Source organism: Haliaeetus albicilla, chromosome 5 (assembly GCF_947461875.1).
Source record: "Haliaeetus albicilla chromosome 5, bHalAlb1.1, whole genome shotgun sequence".
Taxonomy (NCBI): Eukaryota; Metazoa; Chordata; class Aves; order Accipitriformes; family Accipitridae; genus Haliaeetus; species Haliaeetus albicilla.
This window is the reverse complement of record NC_091487.1, coordinates 24,146,481-24,170,079: the sequence shown is the minus strand read 5'-3', so window position 1 is coordinate 24,170,079 and position 23,599 is coordinate 24,146,481. Positions and strand designations below refer to the sequence as shown.

Sequence of the window (23,599 nt, the reverse complement as noted above, 5' to 3'; positions counted from 1 at the left end):
GTAGATCAAATTAATATAGCTGAAATTATATTGGATTGCTTCAAAGGCCATTTGTTAATGTACAGAACACCTGGAAAATCTCTCATTCTGAAAAAAATTACCATCCACCTAAACAAAGACAAATCAATACAGAAGATACCTCTGCAAAATATAGCACAGCTGAAAGGAGACTTGGGGAGGGTCTGAATTAAAGTCTCATAGGAACACTGTGAGAATATAATCTCCAACATTTCAGTGCAGTTTTTTTACAACCATTAAGAACTGTCCTGTGTTTTACATGAAGAAAATCACAATAATACCTAGCATTTAGATTGCATTTTTCCGAATTTCAAAGTGCCATGTGAAGTCTGAATCATTATTGTCATCTTGTAGACAGGTAAATTCAGGCACAAGAAATAAAGGAATTTATTCAGAGTTATGAAGCATGTCATTGATGGAACTGAAAATAGCAGTCTGCTTCCCTAAGTTATTGTTCAACAAGTTGCACTGTGTCCCTAACCTCATATACATCACTTGGCCCATCTTGATCTGACACAGCAGGACTTTCATTCACCAACGGTTTTCCTGTTCTATTTGGGGAGAAAAAAAGGCTTAAATGCTGCTGAATTTGAAAATTGAATTTGAAATGAAATCTTGGCATTTTTTAACTGAGAATTTTAACTAATAATAAGGAATTTGTAACCAGGCCTTGTATGTTTTTTTAATACATACATTTTTCCTTTAGTTTTTCCAAATGCAACTAATTCAATGCTTGAATTAACCTATGTAGTTTGCTGATTACGTCCTGGATTTGACATAAAATACAAAAATAAATAGTATAAAGAGTTTGTTTTCTGTCTTAAACAAACAATTGGGATAAAAAAACATCTGTCTGCTGAAGGAAAGCTCTTCAGGTGGTGTGAACTGACTTCAGCAGAGCTGTGCAGATTTACCTTGGCTGAAAATGTGGCTCAGAATCAAATTCATTACCACAGCAGAATAAATGTCTTAAGACATCCAGAGGATAAAGCATACAAACTAATATAAAATACCTGGCAGGGTCTGTTTAACAAAGATTGAACTTAATCACGTTCCAGAGAGGAGCTGGTTAAAGCTTGCAGTGAAGAGATTATTTGGTGTCATTTGCTGTGGGTTCTTCAGCAATTATCTGGAATGCCGTTTGGATGGCATCGCTATGCCCTTGCTCCCTCCAGCAGCACTTGAGTCATCTTCTTGTTGAATTTCAAGAGCCACTAGAGAGAAGAGGGACCAAGGCTGGTGTCAGAGCCTGGCTGACAAACCACGTTGGTTTTGCAGTATCTTATGCATTGTAACAGGATTGCAAAAAGCATGAAGGGGGTTCTGAGAATAAAATGCTCTTGTATTTGATTTACTCAGAAAGAGCATCAGAGGGATGAATGGGTAGAATGGGTAAACCAGTCCAGAGAGATGGAGAACTTACTGTCTCTTGACTGTTTGGCTGTTTCAAAAAAAGATCTGGGTTTAGAAACTGGTTTGGAAAACATTTGGTGCGGTCGTACTCTTCAATTGTTTTGAATTTTTGCATCAATGTAGATTAGACCAAAAGTGAAAATGTCAGAACTCCATTAGGAACATTTTTTTGTTTGTTTTCTCCAAAGAAGAGATAGATCCAATTAAAAACAATGTTTGAACATACTCAAATTCCAAGGTATTTGTGCCTGGAGGTAGATCTGAACTTTTTCCTGATTAAGTTTATCTTTGCTTGGAATTAAAAGGGATCAGAAATATTGTGCATGAACATACTCGTCTGAGATTTGAAGTGCAGTTTTGTGAAACAAAGGGTTCTGAACAAACATGAAAAGGTGATGGAAATGTCAAATTATATCCCAGGATATATCAGCAGACCTGTCATACTAGCAGCAGAAATAAGGAAGCATTAGTGCTATTGTGTACAACACTGGTGAGGATTCTTTTAGAAAGTGCATCTGGTTTTGGTCACTTCTGTTCAAGATTAATTTCTTCTGAAACAGATAAAGAGGAGCTTCGAGGTTGTTGAGGAATGGAAAGACCTTCACAGAAAATGATTGTAAAAGAGTTTGATTTATTTAGCCTAGCAGACCAAAGGCTAGGAGGGGAGATGATTATTCCCTGTAACTGCATCAATCAGTTAAGCACCGAGGAGGACAAGGGCTCTTTGAACACAGAAAGGCAAATTTTACCTAAAAAGAAAAGATTATAAATTTGTGATGTATAAGTGCAATTTGGAGATGGGAGGAAGATTCCTAATCCTTACAGCAGTGGGTTTTTTGGACAATTTCCTAAGAGAGATGGGCAGGCAAAAATGCCAAAAATCTGTTTTTAAGATGGAGCTTGAAAATACTTTTTCAAACAGCTGATGTGGAGAGAATGGACAAATGGAAAAAAGATATGAGATGACTCTGCCTGAATTTGAAGCTGTTCAGACATGAATAAGGTCAGGTCCAGAAGTTACAGTGCTGTCATAGCCTGGCACTGCAACCCAGATAATGAGACCTGTTGAGTTGGAGGACTTGTTAGCCTGGGCACAGCACCACAGTAGTGTAACTGCGGATCTGCAGCTGGTTCATTTTAAGCCGGCTTTGAGCACAGAGAGGAGTAAGATATAGTTATGTCTTTTTGTATAGATATGCTCTGAGTTTGGCAGAAAAAGCACAATTCAGGCAAAAAGCCATTTGTGCCGCTTTTGTACTACAAAGAGGGAAAGCTAAAGTGTGATGCTAAAGGCTTCTTGTGATGAACGTAAAAACTTTCCCAGTGCTCCCAGGCTGTGCCAACCCAGGAGAGGATTCATCTTCAGCTTATGATTCCATGAATGGTAGCGAGGAACACTAATTGCAATGTTTCTCAAGATAGCATGTTATGAATCTATGTTTTGGATTTCAGAGATACAACTGCACAGCCTCCTTCTAAAGCCCTGTTCTGGCAAAGAGCATACATCCTACATAGCTGTATGTTTCTCTCACTTCCTGTCTTTCCAATGTTCTGAATTGTAATGGGGGACTTCACAACCCACAGTTAGAGAGGCACATGGGTGCAAAAGGGCCTGGGCGGGTGGCTAGTGGTGCAGGGTTTGATTTTCAAACCCAGTTTTGAAATTCTCTCCACCTTCCAGGACCAAAAGAGCCTGAACCTGTGACCATCAACACATGCTGTTTATTTAGGGAGCGATGCAGAGGGGACAGATTGCTTGAAGAGGATTTAATGAATTGTTGGTTAACTGAAGCAGTTTTTATTATTGTTTAATTATAGCTTTTCAATATGCTTTGAAAGGTTTATAGATAATGGCAAAAGCTCTATAAACTCCAGAGTGTTTATGGGGCCTCGGTGGTCTGTTCTTCTTCCCTCTTTCCGCATGATACCAGGAATTTCTTCTGCCTTTGTTGACATGCTGACAGCTTCTCTGTCCTCTAACCTGCAGGAGACTGACAACTACTGCTGTGGGGGCAGTCCTTCACTTAGGCAGGCTAAGATCCACATGCAATTGTGGAATTGCAGTCAAGGAAAATGCTATTGGAGCTGCATAATTAGAGGATAAATTGTTATTTGTCAACCAATAGAGAATAAAGAAACCTATCTTTATCTAACATTTTATCATTAGTTGAAGCAGAGGGAGGATTTTTAAGTTCAATATCAATAAAGAGAAGATAATATAGAGCTGAAATTCTTAAATTAGCTGCTTTTATTGTAGTTAGTACTTTGGTTAATCTTTTTAATTTATCACTTAGTACAGGGCAATTACCCACCATATGGAAATAAGCCAAGGTTATTGTATTAGTGAGATATGTTTGCATTGTGCAGGCTGGAATGAAACTGTACAGACTGTGTTATCAGTTGGTGCAATAGCAGTAACAGCTCTATTGAGAGCTCTGGGTAGATTTCAGACGGTGACCTCTTGATCCCTCTTATCAGTTCAATGGTACCTAGAGAAGCTCTCCTAGGGAAGCTTGACTCACAATGATTAATGCTGTTCTTTCCTTAATTGAGAAGGGCCAATTGATAGGATAAAACTTTATGGATTTATTTCAATCATTTGATGTGGCAAATCATCAGTTATCATTATCTAAACTAACACAGGTTGGCACAAAGGCAGAAAAAGTAAATTCCTTTATGGATTACCTCAAGCACAGTACACAAGTCACTTATTTGGCTTAATAGATGTAATTTTCGACCTGGTAACCTGATGTATATAGGTGCCTTAGGTTTTCACATGGAGATAATTATCCTTTCAATTCATTATTTGCCCATACAGTATGTGTTCAGCAGGTTCTGCTGATAGTTAAAGCACAGGAAAGGAGGTAGATGCCAGTCCATTTCCATAGTGATAGGGAGTTATCAAGTGGTCATTTATTCTGTGTGACATTGGCTGACTTTTTCCAGTTTCTAGTGGAAAGAATTTTATTTGGCTGTAGACAAGCAGCTAGCCCACTTCAAAACGCACACAAATAGTTTGCTGACATCCTCAATGATAACTTCTGCTGAAAAACTGAAGGAAACTCAGTCCTCTTTCTGGAAAAAGTCTCTCCCAGTCTAAGACATCTGCAGGAATCACTAGGAATCTCTCATTTATAATCCAAGCTGTATCTATTCCATGGACTTCATATTATGGGGGTGACAGTCTAGCACTCTGTACCAGTACTGATGTCACTGCAATTTGATCAAGTTGTATTGGGAATCACATTAGTCAAGACATCTCCACACCACCCACACATTCTTAAAGCAAATAGTTGTTTCCAAAGTACAGAAAATTATTTCAGGTCTTGCTAAATTACTGGCCCTTAATGCTGCAAACATTTTAAACAAAATTGCTCTTTCATTCTTTAGTTATATATGAAGTAAAAAGACCTATGCATCTATCCTTGTGTTTTCTTCCACTCCCTTTTCTTCTGTGAGAAGAACCAAAATGGAAGATGTATTTAGATGTGGAACAGTTTGGGAAGGGGAAAAGGAGAGGTTGTGGAATCCCAATTACTGCAGACATGCAGACTAGATGAGAAAAAGTTTAGGGTGAAAAGTTTAGTTGAAGCAGAAAGTTTTACTCTGAAAATGGTGATGGTATCTAAGAGATCTTTTTTCTCCACTAAGCACAATGGACAAGCACATGCCTGACTTTAAGCTTGTGCTTAAAGGTATTGTGTTTGTTTAGGACTCACTGACTTGGTTAAATTGGTGCCCTGGGGCTATTATTTTGTTCCATATATATTCAAGTCATAGGTTCCTAACTATGGTGCTACTAACTTCACCTGAACAGAGAAGGTAGAGTGGAAGATACTTTGTGATAAATAAAAATCAAACTTGTTGGTCCCTTTGATTTTTTTTTTTTTAAGGAGTTATTGACTCTTTGAAGAAGTCATTATTATCAGCAGCATTTTGAAGGACAAGTATAGCCTTAAAGCAAACTGACAGCTTTAAGTATTCTCTCTGATAGCCAGATTCATCATTGCTGGCATGGCTAAATGCACAGCATGTGTGGTTTCAGATTGCTACAGTGGCTCTGGAAAACATGAAAATTGTAATCTCAAGGTCAAAAATAAAACCTGAACTTTTTATTTTCAGTGCTTTTCTTAGCAGACATTTACTTTGTCCTGGTTTCAGCTGGGACAGTTAATTTTCTTACTAGTAGCTGGTACAGTGCTGTATTTTGGATTTAGTATGAGAATAACGTTGAACAACACACTGATGGTTTAGTTGTTGCTAAGTAGTACTTATCCTAAGTTAAGGATTTTTCGTTTCCCATGCTCTGCCAGCAAGAAGGTGCATAAGAAGCTGGGAGGGAGCATGGCCAGGACAGCTGACCCAAACTGGCCAAAGGGATATTCCATACCGTAGGACATCATGTTCAGTATATAAACTGGGGGCAGTTGGCTGGGAGGGGCCGATCGCTGCTCGGGGACTGACTGGGCATCAGTCAGCAGGTGGTGAGCAATTGCATTGTGCATCACTTGTTTTTCTTGGTTTTTATTTCTCTTTTTTTTTGTTATCTTCCTTTTCATAATTATTATTATTACCACTGTTTTTATTACTATTATTATTATTATATTTTATTTTATTCCCATCATTAAACTGTTCTTATCTCAACCCACGAGTTTTACTTTTTTTTCAATTCTTCTCCCCATCCCACCCAGGGTGGGGGGAGGGGTCAGTGAATGACTGCTTGGTGCTTAGTCTCCGGCTGGGCTTAAAGCACAACAGTATTAAAAGTTAATTAATTTAATACCACTTTCCTTTTCCTGAAAAAAGCTCCAGTAATCTCCAACAGCTCCCAGCGTTCAGTATGTACAACTGCCCCATCTGCAACGCTGCTCCACCACTAAAAGACATCTTAGTAAAGGAAAATTGAGGTGACCCAGTAGCAGTATAAAAGTGTGTTTACAGGAAGAAAATACCAAGCGCTAATGGGATCTGTAATCTGCAGAGGAATATATTAAGAAAACCAGTAACTAAAAGCTGAATCTGGAGACATTCAAATGAGGCACATTTTTCATAGAGAGGGTGATTGATCATTTACACAAAAATATCAAAAGCAGCAGTGAGTTCTCTCTCTTTGTATTTCTGTCAGGAGATTTTGGGGGAGATGTCTTTAGTATCCTGAAGTGCCTTCACCCTGTTTGCCTATGGGAATGTATTGTTTTAATGTAGAATTGGTTGGTACTTACTGTTCTCTTTTTGTGCTAATTAGAGACCAGCTAAAAGTGATTGAATTGTGCTCCTACTGTCACTCCACGTCATTGATTCATTACTAATTTACAGGGGAAATTACTGTAGCAGATGAGATACTCCCTCATAGCTCTATGGTAGCTTTGTGTCTCTCACTACAACCTGTTCATGGATCAAAAATTGAAGTTCAGTTTCAAGTATGAAATAGCAAAGCCAAGAGGACATCTAATCATATTCCTCAATAGATGATGCTTTGGAATAAATTAGCAATGAGGATGGAGATCAGAGCAATCATTTGTTAGCTGATGAAATGTTGTTGATGATGGCTATTCCAATTGCATCTTCTGCTCTGTTGCACATCTACTTGTTTGACATAGTGTGGTCTCAGCTGCTGGGATCAGCTTTAATTTACTGTAAGCTGAGATGAGCTGTACCCATCATAGTGACAAAAGATGTACCTGAACCTTTTGGTGAGGCTGCAGATCTTTAACACATCCTGGACTTAGGTATTTTTCCTCCTCACAGTTCAATGAACATCTACTTCAAGAAGCAGGGAGAGAGTGAATAGCTGTTTACAAAGATGTGAGCAAAGCTGTTTCCCTCAGGCCAACATACATTTAAAAATCCATTTTAACACATGCACTTACCCTATCTGTTTCTTACAGAAACACTCAGTCTGTCTAGTGAATCTTACCACTTGCTAATTCTTCTATCAAAATAGGAGATGAAAAAGGCTACTTATGATTTTCTTACCTTTATTGCTTCCCATCATGATACCTAGGGCTATACACAGATGTGGATCTTTCTTCAGTCACAGAGAACTTGCAGGAATCAGGTGCCTGCTGGAACAGACTCCTGCTGGTCTCTTCAGTTAGAACCAGCCAAAATCCATCTGAGAGGCTGCCGCACCAACTCTGTTAGGGTAAACCTTGCCTTTAGCTAACAATCCCCTTCAAGAAGCTGCTCAGGTATGTAGTGTGGGTTGTATTTGGCAAGGTATTGCCTTGTGACCATATCCAGTTTAAGGAACAAGACCAACACCTCTCTTGTGGCTACATTTTTATGTGATGAGCAACTATTTTTGATTGGTGATGATTTAATTCAGTAATTGAGCATCCGAAACAAACTCTTTGTTTGCATTGGATAAATCACATAATGGGCACAGACCATACTGCAGTATGATGATATCGCATGTATTTGCTGAAAGAGAGTAGTAGCGAGCAGAATGGCGCTAGTCATTTCCTAACAGCACCTTGGGTACCCATCCAGAAGCTGAATAACTCCAAGCATGACGAGAATCAAGGTTAAAATCTTTCCTTGAACACACTTATTCTCATCCATTCCTGGGATGTTCACCCTCTGTTCTCAGGTGATGTGGAGCCTGATGGAACCCAAGTCATGCGTACTCTTCCTGAATAACCTCTCCTGACTATCTTGCAATACTCTAGTGTATATATGATGTAGAGGCATCATCACTGACATACATACAAGTGTAGAGAGAGAAAATTTTTGAGATCTGAAAGCCACTGCTGAAGCGGCCAAAGAAGGTTGTTCAACCCACTCACAAGTGCTCTGGTCTTTCATTCCAGCCACAGATCATGATCTTTGGCACATAATACTTACAGATTTTCAGAAACACTTTGTTGTGCTTGTAGGTGGTTTTCAACATATTTTACAGCTCGTATACCTTATGTGGAAGCACCTGCTTCCTTTTCTAAGTGGAGATTGTTGTACTTTCCAGACTGAAATGATTGGGACCTTGTGAAAATCAAAACTGCTTCTTGGTCTAAAGAAAAGATAAAGATAAATCTTAATGAAATGCATTATAAATAATAACGTATGTTGGCTTCTGTGAAATGGCTTATGATGACTTTTCTTCAAAGTGATGTATTGTGCAAATTATCCACTTTGTTATGAAAACAATCAAGATATTGACTACATAGCAGATTTTATGTGGCTGCTGAGTTCTTTTCAGGTGTAATCTTCTCACAGGAAGTGTAGGGATTGATAGATCTGGTTGAAATCTACTGAGTAAAAGAATGACCTTCTGACCAAGGCAGCACATTTCTTCTGCCAGAACAGTTTCACTGTTGCAGTTCCATGGAGGGCCGTTGGTAATGGAGTAGAAGATTAGTTTAGCCATAAGAGTGTGTTTTATACAGGTGTTTCAAAGGCTCTTCTCTACTCTTTATGATTTTCTGGAAGGAACTAATTCAAACTAGGTAGGTAACCACTCCTTCTCCTTGATGCTTTAGTTGGAAAGATAAATGGCCTTGAGACTCTCTGAAGAAGCTGTAAAATTGATGGATTTGCTGTTGTATTTTTGTGAGTGGAAAGGCTGACCATTGCTGGCTAAATCCAGGCACCATGCAGGGGTACTGTACAGCTCTGCCAGGGCTGTTCGCTCGTCCGTGCTGTCCCAACCTGGGTTTGCTTGGCAGTATTTCCAGTGTGCTTCGTTTCTGACATGCAGTGCTCACTGCTCTCCTTGGCTTCCACACAGTCCAGGCCTGGCATCTTTATCATGAGCTGAAGTTTGTAGATTAGCTAGTCTGTCATGGACGACTGCAGCTTTGACTGTTGCAGTTCACAACCCCAGCTCTTGCAAGCACTTCTGTTGTGACCTTCAGCATCTCTGCAGTCCTAGTCCAAAGCCTTTTGCTGCTGAAAATCAAATGTGACTTACGTTCTGCTTTCATCATTCTTCACAATGTATTTTTGCCCTGGTGAGCATAGTTGCAAAAATTTGCTCCAAGCTAATCATCTGAGCACTGAACGATTGGGAAGAGCCCCCAAGCTGCACTGTGGCACTTCTGAAATAATTTTCTCAAGATCATTTAGTGGGTAAAGCTATTTACAATTTCACTTCACTCAGAATAATTGCAGGAGGGAAAGAGTCATAGATGGAAAAGAGAAATCCATTATATTTATGTGAATGCATTATTATTTATTTGTTTATGCATGGAACCACTCTTTTAATAGGTTGTAGGAGATCATGAGTTCTTTGTTCTCTTTGCATTTAATAAAACCCTTTGCAATCTCTGCAGTTCCTGCAACTGAATATTTTGAAGGGTCTCATAAACACGGCTAATCCCTGCCTGGAAAAATCAGCTGGCCATGCCAGTAAACAACTCTTAGAGGCAGGCGGTTGTACAAACTGAGGAACAGAGAGAAAGGGTGCTGGTATCTGTGAGTTATGTGCCACGGCTGCTGGCCTGAGACATTATCAATATGGCCACTATGCAGAGTTAGGTCCTGATCACACAAGCCCCTGGCAAACTCCACTGCGCTCAGCAGCCCCTGATAGCTGCATATTGGATGAGTGAATGACACTAACAAAAGGAAACACAATTACATTTGGATTTTTTTTAACCTACTGGTTGTTAACTATCTGTATATCTTTGAGTGGAACTCCATGTTGGATTCCTAGCTGGGGCTCCTGGGTAAGGTAATGAAACCGAAAGGCTCTTCCAGTGGCATATAGACTTGTCCAAATGTGGTTTGCTTTACATACCTGAATTCTCCACATCGAGTGGGTGGGATGAAGTTCATCTATACCAAATGTATAGCAATTATGGGTGTAAGTAGTTATCTACAAATTTATTAATCTGTAACTTGTTTGTTTATGCAAAAGCTACTCATTATTTATTTTGGGGTACAAAAGCAACACTGGATATGAGAGTTGCATAGCAGCAGTGTTGGAAAGGTATGATTATTGGGAGGGTACTTAGAAGATGACATAAGCCATGTTCTTGAGGGTATTTATCTTGGGATGGACGTACCTTGTACTAGATAGTCATTTTCACACAGCAGTGAAAGCATTTATGATAAAAATGAATTAAAACTTCTTTGAATTGTACACAGGGGGTTACATTCGGATCTGGAGCTCAGTTTGAGTTATTCTGGTCTAAAGGTTTAACTTTGAATCCAGCTGAGCTGATAACTCCTGAACTGTGCCTTTTAGGTTTTAGTCATATTATTTCACATGCTGTTATATACATTATTTGTGATAGGGATTCCAAAACATTTTAAAGATACATTATCTTTTGGGACATCTCTTCACTGATTCTCAACCCATAACATCCTGGCAACAGCAGTATCAATAGCTTGCAAGGAAAAGTGAGATTAGGAATGTGTACATTTGTATCTTTCTTTTTAATGCAATTCTGTTATTGGAAATAAGGAGGCAGAGGGAGAACTTTGTGATGAAACCGTTCTTCCCAGACAGCCAAGAAATGTCTTATGTACCCTTTGTGCTCTACAGACCACAACTAGGGCATTTCTTCTTTGTGCCACAAATCTATTTTCTTTTTAGCTTTTTATGAAGATGACTTTGATTTTATATTCATAATATGCTGTCAGCATTATAGCAAGGGCTTTGCATGAAAAAATGTATTCTCTTATACTATGGCACACTGTAGTCCTTTACTCTTAACTCTTAGATACTCTTAAAACTACAGTGAGTGGAACTGTGCCAGTCCGAAAGTGCAGAAGAAAGTCAGAATTCTGGTGTGGTCTGACATTGACATCATGGGATTTTTATTGTATTTTAAGGTATACTTTGCAAAACTGTGGCTCTCTAAGAATTTCAGATTCTGCATTATACTAACGTATATACCACATGGTGGTCACTTGAAAGTCCACAGTAGTGTTAAGGATACAACGTGAGCGAAAGGAAAATCTTTGTTAGTGTTAATTAGCTCTAATACACAGCTGGATGTTCCTGATCATATCCAGTCATGGTCAGATGTTAAAATAAAAATTAAAATATCATAATAAGAGGAAAAATTATAAAACCAATGCAGAAATATAGTTATCCTTTTCCTGAAATACATTCCCATATCCCAAAAAATCTTCCAAGGTCAGAGGTTTTATTTACATCTTTGAGTTTAAATCATCAGTGGAATTTTCTTCTGTGAATTGGTCTAATGACATTTTCGGTCCATTTGTACTTGTGGTATCCTGCAAAATGGGTATCACAACTGTAATTATGAATTATGTGGAAAAAAGCCTTTCCTTTTATTCTTCATAAAGCTTTGGCTTGCTAATCTGGTGTCTCTTCCTTATTGTGAAATAGTGACTAATTATTCCCTATTCATCTTCTCTGTGCCTTTCATAGCTCTTGCAAATCTTCCTAATCGTGTCTTCCAAGTTGAAGAATCTTAGTCAGTTTAATTTCTCCTTGCACATAAACCTTCCTCATCTTGCCCTTTTCTGTCCCTTTTCCAGCTCTGTTGGATCTTTCTCAGGTGGATATAACTTCTACTAGGATCATTTTCCCTCTGCAGAAATCACTAGTATGTGTGTTTGAAATATATGCAGTTCAATGTACTGCTTATCAGTAAAAGGCAGCCAATTTCAAGCACCGGTGATTACCCTCTATTGCTCAAAGGTGTACCTGAACTGCACCTCTGCACACACCTGATGGGCACTGATAGAGACCCCAGCTCGCATACTGATATGTGCAAACTACAGTCTGTCATGGAAGACTCTGCTTCAGGTTCCACAATGCAGTTTAGAAAAGCTTATCCACATCCCACTGCCCTCATTCAAGAACAAAAAGATTGCAGAGGACTTTGGATTATGCCATAGCAGAGATTGAACTGGACCTTGGTAGGTTTTTTCCTACCAGCACACCATTGTAGGCTTTTCTCTAGGTTAAAAGAAAAAGAGAGAGAAATTCCTAGAGCTTCACCAGCTCTTTTCTCTATTCAATCTCAGTTCTTCTGAGATGATGGTGCAAGGATTTGAAAGCCTTAGAGGTTTTCTAGAATAGCTGGGCTTTTGGGAATGCCAGCCTTCACTTTTTACTAGTGCAAGTAGCATTACAGAAGCTGTACTTACTTTTACAGAAGAAATTAATAGCCTAGGATTTGAATCTTCTCCCCTTCCATGTGGGTACTAAGCCCTTCTTTTTTCCTCATCAGATGACAGTACTTGGGCTCTCATGTAAAAAATATTCTTTCAACCATAAGTCATGCTAGAAAAACTGAAGGAATACAGGGAAATGAAACGGCATTTCTCCAAGTCCGCAAAGGAAATAAAAAATCACTACTTAATATTTGAGACTGGGGGGGCGGGGAGACGAACTGAAAACAAACCCAAGAATAACATAGAATTCTAGTGTGCATTTAATGTGGTGCCTTGATTTGTTACCTAAAGTTAAATAACTACATATGTTTAAGGAATAACTCTCTTATAATAACGTTAGCCTCAATGGTAGAATCAGGTGCAGCAACTTGTGTAATATTTTGATTGATTTCCATAAGTGAAAATGGCAAGTGCCTACATTCATTTACAGAGTATTTTGCCCATTTGTGGCACTGGCAGAGTTATTCTGTTGCATGCACTTTTTAAATTCTAATGTTACTAAGCTGGAGTATATAGAAATTAAGTATCTTGGCATTCTTCCTGTGGGTGGAAATCACTTTCAGGGAAACCAGAAGGGCTGTTGTTCTTGCAGAGCATGAAAGATTGCAAATCATTGCAAGAGAGCAATACACACAAGCATTTCATCAGACTCTGAAAGTTGTCCCGCCCTTATAGGAATCACAGAGAGTATCTAATCTTCTATTTAGAATCAACAGGGGTTTGTAATGTCTCTGTTTCAAGTCAAAGGAGAGACGAGCCTGTACATGTTTCTGTTTCAGCTGACTGACTGCTGAGCACAAAATGCTCTCGTCTCATCAGAGCCTTTGCATGTTCTTTGGATTTTATCTAGTCTCATTTATGACAAATGCTAAATGGTTTACAGAGAGTTCATATGTGACGAATAAGCATCATGAGGACATATTGCTGTTAGTCACAACGCATCAGGGGAAGGTATTTTATTGTGATTATGAGCCATGGCTATTAAAACCTATCATCCAGTGAACTACAGTATAGGCTGTGATACTTGCTTGGCCGTTTATGACAACATTGATTAAGCACTAATTATTTATAATTGAAATAACAGTATAAAGTATGATTCTACAACTGATGAGAGCAGGAAAATATCGCTCGAGACAGGTCAAAAAGCGTACTTGTGTCTCATATGCTGACCATCCATCACTCTTAAATTTTAAATCATCACTCGTCAAAGTAACCAGCAGCTAGTGTCTAGCAAGTCATGCTGTGATGACAGTCTCCTGATTTTCATAACCAGAAGAGCATGAAATAGTTAAAAGATAAGCAGAAGGACTGTAGTAAGACGATGGGGTCTGCTATTTCTCCCAGGAATTATGGAAGAAGATAACAGGGAAATGGGATTTTGAGTTGTGAAAAGATTGGATTATTAACCAGAAAGTCTTCATGCAAAATGAATGCTCATTTGGCCAGTAAAAATTTACACTAGTTCCCCACTACTAACATTAATTTGTGTATTTGACGGTACAAGAATGAGTAGGAAGGTCATGCTAACAAATTGTTACCAAGTAGCAGTACAGTCTCTGAGATGCCCTTGCTATGCACAGTCCCTTGAGGTTTGGGTGTATAGAAAGAGGCATTCTCCACTTTATAAGGAGTGATACTTGAAGAAATCCTGCCCATGACATCAGTCTGTCTGTATCTGTTGCTTTGCTTTTTTAACGCACCCAGTGATGTGGTATTTAGAATGGCATTTACTCCTGTTTAGAATGGGAATAAATTTAATTTACTGAAATTAAACTGATAAGGAATAAGGACCTACTCAAGAAGTTCTAATTTGCAATTCAGCTCCTGAATTTTGTTCTATATCTACCACTTCTGACAGCCTTATAGTAAATAAGCCTATCAGATTTCTTTGAAATATGTCAGCCAGCATTGTGCAAGTAGGTGAAAGCACAGCACATGGAAATAATGGGACTTGCCCCAGGGAACAAACAGTAAGTTGATAACAAAGATATCCTGGTTCCTAGTGGACTACTTACATTAACCATGTAAGAAATGGGAGACTATGGGAGAAAAAAAAATCAAGGAACTAACAAAGAACTAAAACGATTTCATAAAAAATATAGTACAAGAAATAATTATTATCATAGTGTTAACTACAGAGCGTGGAATTCACTAGCAAATCAAAGTGTTCATTTACAGAAAACTATACTGGTATTTCTCAGAATTATCCCAAATTCATAACTATTCAGCACTGGTATAACTCAATAAATGGTATTTCAGATAATGAACCTGAAATATAAAAATGGAAGGCTGCTGTCGTAGGTTAACCCCAGCCAGCAACTAAGCACCCTGCAGCTGCTCACTCATTCCCCCCCACCCAGTGGGATGGGGGAGAACATTGGGAAAAGAAGCTAAATTTGTGGGTTGAGATAGGAATGGTTTAATAGAACAGAAAAGAAGAAACTAATAATGATAATGATAACACTAATAAAATGACAACAGTAATAATAAAAGGTTTGAATGTACTAATGATGCGCAGGGCAATTGCTCACCACCCGCCGACCGACACCCAGCCAGTCCCCGAGCGGCGATCCCCCGCCCCCACTCCCCAGTTCCTAAACTAGATGGGATGTCCCGTGGTATGGAATACACCGTTGGCCAGTTTGGGTCAGGTGCCCTGGCTGTGTTCTGTGCCAGCTTCTTGTGCCCCTCCAGCTTTCTCTCTGGCTGGGCTTGAGAAGCTGAAAAATCCTTGATTTTAGTCTAAACACTACTTAGCAACAACTGAAAACATCAGCGTTATCAACATTCTTCTCATATTGAACTCAAAACATAGCACTGTACCAGCTACTAGGAAGACAATTAACTCTATCCCAGCTGAAACCAGGACAGCTGCATGAATATTAGTATGTATATTAGAGATAAGAAAGACCTAATAAGCCATGTTAAGTGTGGTGTGTGAGTACCTGTGGTGTGAATGACGATTTCATATGGTACTTCCCGTATGGAAAAGTCCTATGTACTGTTTATTGTGAGTTCAGAATTATAATCTTTCTCTAGGGGTTTTAAGATCATTGGTAGAATCCTGCTTCTAAGGCTGTAGCTCTTCGGAAGACTTAAGGAGGGATTTCTGAAGCTCTCGGTGAATTGTGTTGAGTCCCATTACTTTCTACAGGATTTTTATCCATTCCAGTTAAAATGACCAATAGACTAAGGCATCTACCATTTTCCTCTGAGAGACAATTTTATAGCCAGATAGAACTCACTATCAAGAAGGTTTCTCGCTAATGATCCTTAATTTTCCTTTTATTGCTCCCCTAGAATTTTTCACAAACAAATAATCTCTATAATTAATTGTGTTTCCTTCAGTGTGGAAGTGTTGGCCATAGATTAGATCTCTTGCTGTCAACAGCAGGTTTTTATTCTCCTAGGAGCAAACAACAAGGCACTTCTCATTAGGTATAATTTGCAGGCCGCAGAAGGCTTGATTACCAAAATTTGCACAAAGCTGTCTCTCTATTCCCAGAGTATAAGAAGGGATAAGAGTTGGCCAGAGTGCTGGTGTTTAAATCTGTAGCTCGGCATCTTAGCAGGCACAGGTCAGCAAGGAGAAATCATCCTTTTAATGCCGATTCCCAGAACACAATTAATACCTGACTATTAAGAGCTGAAGGTGTTTTGATTCTGACATGTGTTTGTGCTACTTTTCTGATTGCTGTAAGGGAGCTGCAACAGGGATGATCTTTTCAATCTAACATGATTTTAAACTGTTTGTTGCCCATATTCTGATAAGGAAGTTATCCTGGCACAGGTTTATCTGTGCTTGTAGTGGGCTCCGTGGCTGTAGGGAAATGTTGATACCATATTTCAGCATCTGTCATCTCAACATCTACTCTTTAGCAGATTGAAAAGTATAATGGATACTTGAGGTGCTGTATTGTAGTGAATTGTCAACAGTCAGAATGGGGGATTCTAATGGGGATCATATGTCTTGTCTTATATATCATCTTGTTGTAAACGTGTATTATCTTTTCTCCTTCCTTCCCCTGCATAATTTTTTTCTTGCAGATTTGCTTTGACATGTTTTCTTCTTTCCTCTGTATTTTTCACTCTTCTCACACCCTCTTTGACATTTTCCCATTTCTTCTCACACATGCTCATTTTTTTTTTCCTTTTTCTTTCTCTTCTCTTTTATATATCTTTTTCTCCATAATTGTGGACCAGCCAGGCAAAAATATACTCCATACTTTAGACAGTTTAGAAGGGTAAATTTGGAAAAATTCACTGTGGGATGAAATTGTACAGGGGTTTTGTGTAAATGGGAAAAATTTAGATGAGAAAGTGTGGAGTTGCATTTTGTGCTACAAGTTTATGGCTGTATGTGGTATCTCTGTGTCCTGAAAGTGATATTAAGTCCACTAAATCCTGCAGTATGTTGTCATCAGTGGGGCCAGAGACTAGATTCTGGAACTTTAGGCTTCAGATCCAGCATTGGTATAATCACAGTATATTGAAAGACATGTTCCCACATTTGATATACAAGAAGAGTAATTTATGGTGTTTTCTGATAAAATGTAAGGATTTGAAGAGGTGATCAGTACTTTCTTGAGGGCACACCAGAAGTACATGCAAACAGCTGTGCAGTTTGTATTCTAACTGGTAGATTTTATTTGCAGAGCCTGGCAATTTATTAATCTAATTCTAGTTAATTGGAATATTGCTATCCTGTGTATAGTACGTACATCTGGATTTATCTATTATACCCATCGTGACTGTGTATGGGCACCTTATATAGATACATCTTATAGTTATGTTCTGTTAACAAGGGGAGGGGAAGTTGCTCTGGCTAGACTTTTGAATTTTCCTTATATTGTCAGTGAAACAGACTTCTGACGAGTCCAGGGTGAAATAAAATTAATGTAATATTCTCACTGCAGTCACTGGCAATAGATATCACTGGAAAACAGGGCAGTAATGAAATGAAATAACATCCACAGTAAAAAATATAAAACAATAATTGATTATAACCTAGAAACATGATCCTCATTTATTCCAAGGCCTTTTCACAAAGTGATAGTGGTGTAGAAGATGTATAGAGGCAACACAGAATAAGGATCCTTTACACTGAATGAGTAATGCGGCCTTAGCATAAATAACAGTGAGGTACTCCGTATACCCAGGGTGATTTCTAGTGAGAGACGCATAGGTCTGCAGCTTGATGAATGCACCAGTAAAGACACATCTAATATTGGATACCCAGTAATGCGTCTGTCCAGGCCTAGACGCTAAAAGTTCTTTGTTGCCGGAAGCAAAGTATCTGCATGCTGCTATTTTTCACTGCTTTGAAAAAAATACTTGAAAGAATCTTAATAGTGTGTCATCTTCTGTAAATCAAAAACAATATAAAATTTCTACCTTTCTTTTCTCTAGTGTCTCCACTTGGTGCCTTACATTTGCTCCAGTCTCTGTAGGGTTGTGATGGGAACTCTCCTCCCATCTGACTTCATTCTTCTGTTCTCTTCGGTGATCACTTCCTTCTTTCATGTGCCAAGTATGCAGGTTTTGTACATGTGAGTGGGAAAACACCATATATTTGTGATGGTTATTCCAACTCTCTTCCTGTCTTGCTTCTTCATGATCCTTTCTGCTCCTGGAGTTACACAGATCTTGCCAGTGACCTTATCCTGCAGTAGTAGCTAGCAGCATTGTTAATATTGTCTGAGCTTTCTGGAAAGCTTGATCCCAGTGAAACACTGAGTAAGCCCCACTCTTTCTGATAACAGTCCACCTGCTGAAGTCCTCTGATGCAGGACTGCTTCTGACTCGCTTCTCACACAGATTTTTTATCTGTATAACTCCCATGCAGGTAGTGGAGATAATCTTTCCTGGCACTGGTCTAAGCAGAAGATGACTCCTACTCAATGACTGCTTTTATTTTGATTTTCATATGGTGCTTAGCATTCCAGTGTGCTTGGTATGAACAATATTGTATATACATTTATCAACAGCCCAAGAAAGCAGCTTCAGTCCTGTAGTCACAACTGTGGTGTTAGAGCCAAAGCGCTCAGTAATATTCTGGTTAGCCGTGCCTGGTTAGCAGCTGCACTTGTGTTTAATGAAGGTGGCTATGGACCACAAGAAACTCTATTTTGTCTCTTGCTGGATGTCTTTTAGCTAGAACTCAGCAAAAGCTAAATGACATATAATCTCTAGAATACTTTGTACCTATCTGACTATGCAAAATTAGGTTGTACTCTGTGACAGTAAATGAGGAAAGGACTGTACTGGACTCTTAAAACATTTCTTTCAACTAATTTCTAGACATTTTTCTGTAGAACTTCTTGTCTATGGTGCCTTTAGTCTGCTTCTATTGGGGTATTTTGATTCTGTGGTGTTTAGGATGATCTGCCTTCCAAACCTGAAGAGGAGAATTTCTGTTGTTTGTTTCATTATCTGGCAGGGTTGCTTATAGAAATGAAGTGAGTGCACCCAGGCAGATAGGTAAGATCGCACTGAGGTGAGGATCTCCTCCTTTTGCTGCTCCAGGAGATGCTTCAAGATGTAATGGGAGTGTTCTTAATGCAGTAGAAATGCATAGCCTCCAAGCAAGCAAAGCGGTTGCCTGTTCTTAAAAACTTTTTGTATTATTTTGTCTTGTTCAGCTTTTATTAGGGCTTTTCGATCAGTAGTTACTGCATGCAAAATTTAGCTGGTTGTGTAAAGCTTCCAGGGTTATTCTTTATGACTTTAAAACTCAAGTCTGGCAGCTGGGACAAAACCAAACAAGCAAATGTAGCCGTATGTCTGTTTCTCCATCTTCTTTCTGCCTAATGGATTTGTGACTGCCTTATTTTCACTTCCATGTGATGTTATTGAGCTACCTGTTTTTGCTGGAGTTGGGACTGCACCCTCAGCATGTACTACTGATCAACTCTGTATTTCCTGGCCACTTCAAAGCACCATTCAGATTAAGATCTCTGTCCAATATGCCTCTTGAAACACCCACTGTAACTGGGATCTAAGGATTTACTAAGATGATAAACCACAGACAGACAGTCTAATCACTGGGATGTAGCTGAGACTTCAACTTAGATTTGAGATCTAGGAAACAACCTAAGAAACTAAAATAATCAGATTTTTGGTTTTATGTCTCATTCTAAAGGGGACCATTCAAGCAGCTCTGTGCCATCAACGAAGGTATAGTATAAAAAGAGAAAAGTCCTTTTTTACTAAGTTATTGATGCTTTTGGTAGTGCAGTGCCTAGTTGGGACATTGACTAATTATTGATTAGAGGGGTGAGAACTCTCAGAAATCACTGCACAGCTAATTTCTCAGGTGACCTGTCCTCCAAGTACCTACCAGACCAAGTCCAGACCTTTTATAGCTTGTGAGATCACAGAATCTCAGGATAAGAAGAAGCCTTAAGAAATCATCTCATCTGTCCTGCCTCAAGGCAAGATAAATTATACCTGTGTCATTCTAAATGGATGGTGATCTAGGCCATTCGTAGAGACTTCCAGTAACAGAGACACAACAACCTCCCCAGGCAGTCTATGCCAAGGTTCCAGTATTTTTAGTATGGAAAGCCTTTCCCTATATCTAACTTGGATCTCCTTTGCTGCAGCTTAAGTCTATTAATAATTTCTTGCCTCATCCACCCTGGATGAGGAGAATGGCTTACTCCCTTCTTTGCAGCAGCCTTCAGGTACTTGAAGACTATTATCATGTCTCCCCACTGTTTGTTCCCAATAAGGTGTCAGCAAACAAAAGGATATATGGAAAAAAGGAGGATTGGTAAAAGCAGACAGACAGATGAACAGCTCCCAGACGTCATAAACTTCAAGATCATGTTTAGGTTCTTTGATGGTCTAGGTCTATTTAGTTTACCCACTTTAATAGCTTTTTGTACCAAAAAGGAATCTGCCTTCAGATTTGCTTTGTAGATATCAAATTTAATCCATGGGGTATTTTTTCCTTTCTGGTGTCCAGACCAACCTGAATTAATTTCTATCATTTGTTTTTCCTTCTGCCACATAAGGACAGATTAGAAAGAAGATGTGTGGAGGGAGAAAGGAAAAAAAAAAAAGATATTAAGCATGTCTTTTTTATTTTTCTGGTTTTGTGTAGAAAATTACCCAACAGTAATACTTGGTGTAATTAGGGAAGAGCGTGTCTATGCTGCATGGATTAGACAGATTCCATGACGTTTTTATCAGTAACTTCACTTTTGTCATTGACACCATTGTAAGCTAAATCAGTGAGGAAAATATTAGAGAGAGCAAGAGGGAGAGAGAGACAGCTAGAAGCAATCCAGCTAATGGAAAGTGTACTGAGTAAAATGTTCTGCTTTTGAAGTATGCTGACATCTCGATTTTTTTCCCCCTTTAATCCAAACTTGTTTATCTGCTGAAGTAAACAGGAGCTCAGAAACAGGTTTTGCCTTTCTCTTAACCTCCTCTCACCCAGCCAACTAAGCAATGATTTTAGCAGAGATTTGTAAAATGCTTGCTGTGCTATTCCCCCCACCCTTATCTAATCTTTTTCTTTTCTCCCTCCATGTGTAGGTGTATTTTCTTCCCTTTTTCTTCCTTCTTAGATATGTGCTTTGCAACTTGTTGTATCTTAGTCCAACAATAAAGGTGTTAACAAGCTTGCAAGCACCTGGCTATGCTGTAGTTCATATGTCTGTTGTGTTCCTACTGGTCAGGACAAATAAAGTATTAAATCATATTTGCTACTAGAATTATTAACAAAGAGCAATTTATACAAGGGGTCTGCTGCTATTGTGATCAAAAGAAAAGCATAAAAGACGTCAGGAAGCATACACAGTTTTTTGATACTGTCTTAAATTTTTGAGCACTTGGAAATTCTCTTTGGAATTTGATAATGACTAAAGAAATCCACTAGAAATACCTTGGCTTCTTAATGTGCATCATGGTTGTTTGATCTTTCCTCATCTTCTTCCTCTGACTTTGCTCTGTTGGCTTAATTGTATCCTTTAGGGGTCATTTGATCATAACTTCACATTTCCAATTTAAGCTCCAGAATTGTTTGTATCCTACTTTACTGCTGAACAAATTGTGTAGAAGGGAAGTGAGTCTCTCCCAGATGGGACAATCGATGGTACCTCCCCGTAAAATAACATGGGCACACCAGGAAGTGGGATGCTTGTCAACCCTGGCTGAAGAAGTCTGGGAAGGGATTATTGCTTCTGTGTTAGTTTTGTTCCTGGGGAAGTAAAAATTGCACGCTTAAGCAGGTGGGAGAAGGGTTAGGAAGGGCCATGCGGAGAGAGCCTCTTCCCATGCTGTTCACTTAGTGCATCTACTTTAACTCTCTAAACAAAGAGTCAGCTCTGGGCTCTTGGATGTTGTGGAAAATCAACTCCCTTCCCTTCTGGGGTTTGGGGAAAGAAAATACCAGAAATGGTACCTTATTGCACCAACTCTAGACAAAGTTTGTATTAAAGTATATAAAAGAGGTAACCAATACTGCATCTGCTCCAGGATTAAAGGCAAGAGGCAGTCTGTGAATTAGTTACTATTTATAGATAACATTTTAGAATCAGACTGTTGCAGTGAAGTTATGTTTCTGATCTTTTAGTCTTACACAGACAGTTTGCATTTATCCTTTAGTTTCACTGAATCTGGGGAAAAAGGTCTAAGGAGTTCAGAGTTTACCCTCTGTTTACAAGCAGAGTATAACACTGTATATGTCAAACTGCCTGGGGAGAAGGGTTGGAGTTGGGCTCCCTATGTTCTTTTCAATTTAGTTACTTAGGTCTGAGTTTCTCTTCTGCCAGCATTAATGGTATTTCTAATCAAACAGATGTGTTCAAACCTTTTAATGGGAGGTGGAATGAATTTCGTTTCTGTCAACTCCTGTAGAGTCAGGATTGCTCCTTCAGTGGCAGTTGGGATAAGTAAGCATAAAGTTGCCATAGGTGGGAAGAAAAGGACAATCAGTGATCTTTCACCTCTAAGCAGGGAATTCTTAGGTGGGGTCACAGAGGATGTTTTCATTATATGCTGCTGAATTAACACATGATGAGTAATTAACTGGTGGGAAATGCAGGAGGAAGACAAATAAAAATTACTTCTGTTTTTCACTGAAATTTTGTTTTGATAGAGATCTCCTGGGCATGTTTCTCACTGGTGATTGCATATTTTTAATATCAACAAAAGTTTTGAGACCTGGCAAACATGGACACATTTCTAGTTGCTAAAAAGCATGTAGAATGAAATGTTTCCGTAAGTCTTGCCAAAACCCGGGGAAACAAATTGCAGAGTTCTCAGTGCTGTTCTCTGCTTACTTTGAGCCTCAGTGGTACACTGCAGTTGTCTGTCACATGTAGAACTGTGTGAGTGCCTGCAAAAAAATAAGTGGTATATCCCAGCAAAACCCGCCAAGTGATAGTGATGTAAAATGCAGCACACGTAACTTTTAATGTACTTCATTTATATAAACTTTCTGGCCCCACTCAGCAAATGCCTTGAAGTTGTTTAGTGTTTGGGAGGAAAACATCACAGCTGCAGCCTGTTAAAGGTTAAGAAGAGGCTTCATTATTTTCTCCAGCTGGGACTCACTGCCCAGCTCAATCCAGATGCTGTAGAAGAGGGCAGCCTGGGCAGATAGGAAAACTATGAACCTGTTTAGCAGGGAGAAGGTATGGATTGTGAAGCTGGAGAGATACTTGGGATATTGGTGGGTGGTAAGAAGGCTTAGTTATTTAAAGTAGAAAACTTACGGGGAGAAGGGACTGGGGATTTCTCTTTTCTTAGAAGAGGACAAATGATGGTGGTGACAAATAGCATAGTGGTTTCTGAGATCTGGAAGATCTGAGGTTGGGCTGCCTAGTTGTCTCGTCTTTGGGCTATAATATTGAACTAAAACCTTGATTAAGAATGGTCCTAGCAAAAGCGCCTATGAATGATAAACAGACTATTAAGCTAAACCTAGCTAGTTGTAACATTAGGAGGGGAATGATGAAATAAAATGCCCTCCTCCTTGGAGGACAAAGATAAGAAAATGGATGTTGTGTGGTAGCTCGATATCGTGAGCTGCTACAGGCAGAGCACTCTGGGTGTGGAGAGC

The 23,599-nt window shown here is 39.1% G+C and overlaps 1 protein-coding gene across 37 annotated transcripts in view; it reads left to right on the top strand.

Moving 5' to 3' along the window:
• The window catches only part of NRXN3 (neurexin 3), a 1,027,863-nt gene that overhangs the window by 689,313 nt on the left and 314,951 nt on the right, over nucleotides 1–23,599 (top strand). The window lies entirely within an intron of this gene.